The following is a 2,378-nucleotide window of genomic DNA, read 5'->3' as shown; positions in this document are numbered from 1 at the left end:
GTGAACATCGGAATTTTTCACAATAATAATGCTCCAAAGTTGGTATGCAATGTCCCGTCCTCCGCCCACTTCCTTTCTTGTGCCTTGTGCTTAAAATAGTCTTCGATACAACCTCCTCTGGCTTACCATTAGCATTCGTCAACTGTGGAGCCAGGGTTCCAATTATAGCTTGTCGCTAAAAATCGTCTTCGTTCGAAGCGTTGCCAATGATAATGCTCACAAAGTTTGGCACTGATATTCTAAGGCTCTTTCTGCTTATTTTCCACGGCTACCTGCCTGTCTGCCTTAAATACTCTTCGGCGCATTCCCGTCTTCCTTCCAAGTACACAACCAGAGAATTTCGACGCCAGATGGCCTTTTCGCTCATCTTCTACCGCCGGTATTGGGTATACCGCTTCCTGCACCGTAATCTTCTGATCCTTAAAGCACAGTTACCCACGGACGTAAAAACGTAGAACGTGTCAGCTGACACGATCCATCTTATGGGATTTGCGTGTCAACGAAAACTCACCACCTCATTACAACAGCAAATTTGATATGTTTCTACGTACTTCTACGGTACGCTACGTGGGTAACCGCGCTCTTGCTAAACACTTCCATATGGACACCTCGTTTCTGAGCTTTTTTTTGTCTAGGACCCACCACTCGATTGGGCGCTCCTGACTTGGAGACTTTTTTTGACCGCCTCTAACAGGAGGAACAGACGCATATGGCAACTGTTAAGGGTTTCGTTAGTTTAGTGTTACCCAGGGCTAATTAATTTTATTTTACCAAAGTTTTTTACTTTTTTTTTTTAATAATAAATTGGACTTTGAAATTTTTATAGTTACTATTTTTTATTAAAAAATAATTAGTCTTTAAAAAAATATTATACAATTTTTATTGCTCTGTGCTGGTACTGGAAAACTGCTTTGATCCGTCCCCTAAAAAAATACACGTTTTCAATTGTAGTATTTATGAGTAAGTACATACATATTTAGAAACATTTTCTTAAAATAATATATCATATCCTTTTAAAACTGTATGTACATATTTTCACTTGCCATACATTTTTTAATAGAATTTTTTGATATTATAAATACATACGTAGTTTTGTGTTTATATTGCATAATATTTTATCTTTTATAATCTAACCTCACTCATACTTACATAAGTGCATATTNATAAATTTACTACACCTTAATTCACCACACCTCAACTTACCACACTTTAACCCCTCACACTTAAATCCACCACACCTTAATTAATCACACTTAAATTCACCACACCTCAAATTTCTCACCACATCTTAGCTCACCACACCTTAATTCACCGCACCTCAACTCACCACAACTAAATTCACCACACCTAAACTCACCACACCCCAACTCACCACACCTCTTAAGCCCACCACTCCTGAATTCACAAGACCGTCAATCCCACACCCAATTCCACCACGCCGCAACTCACCTCACCCAGTTTCACCACATGGCATGATATCACTTGATGTGGCGTCAATGACAACATCATTTGGCATAAAGTGAACCAAAATAAACAAGATTTTTAATCTTATATAATGAAATATGAAATAATATCGGCGTTCATATAAATTGATAAACTTCCGATAAACGAGATAAAATGATAATTAAATCAGTTTATCACTTTTGATGAAGACCCCGTATATATATTGCAATATAATGATGTTTCCATATGTTTTTTGGTTTTTGGTATCTTATCTTATATACAAATAGGCAATAATTTTTCTTTACACCCCTTTTAGGGTGAAGATAAATATAAACATAAGAATTAAAAGCGATAGAGACAAATATAGAGAGAAACAAAGTGATAGGGATAAAAAGGAAATACAACTGAAGAATGTGCGATGTTATGGCATGTTATGTTATGCTAAGTCCTAAGTCCTAAACTCCCCTCCAATAAACCCATTCCAACTTATTTTATTTCAGCTCAACTCAACTCACATAAACTATCTTTAATTTTAGCGGTTGAATTTCAACCGCTGGGCGAATACTAGTAGCGGTAATTTCAAGAAATACGAAAACTGCGATATTTTAGTAACTACTGAAGATAATTCACTCAAAATTGACACTTACAATGAGTTTCAGACGGAAAACATGAATTTTATATATTTTTGGAAAATGGGCGTAGCCACGCCCACTTATGGTTACATGTGTATATCTTGGTAACCGCTACACCAATTTCTTCCAAACTCGGCAGAGTTGTTGGTCCTGGTACAGCATACCAAATGGTTATATGGGATGTGGGCGTGGTTATTGTCCGATTTTAGAAATTTTCGGACATTTGGTATGCTGTACCAGGACCAACAACTCTGCCGAGTTTGGAAGAAATTGGTGTAGCGGTTACCAAGATATACACATGTA

The sequence above is a fragment of the Rhagoletis zephyria genome, unplaced genomic scaffold (genome assembly GCF_001687245.7).
Source record: "Rhagoletis zephyria isolate East Lansing unplaced genomic scaffold, Rhagoletis_zephyria_1.1 Rzeph_scaffold_02692, whole genome shotgun sequence".
NCBI classification, from domain to species: domain Eukaryota; kingdom Metazoa; phylum Arthropoda; class Insecta; order Diptera; family Tephritidae; genus Rhagoletis; species Rhagoletis zephyria.
This window is presented reverse-complemented; position numbering follows the sequence as displayed.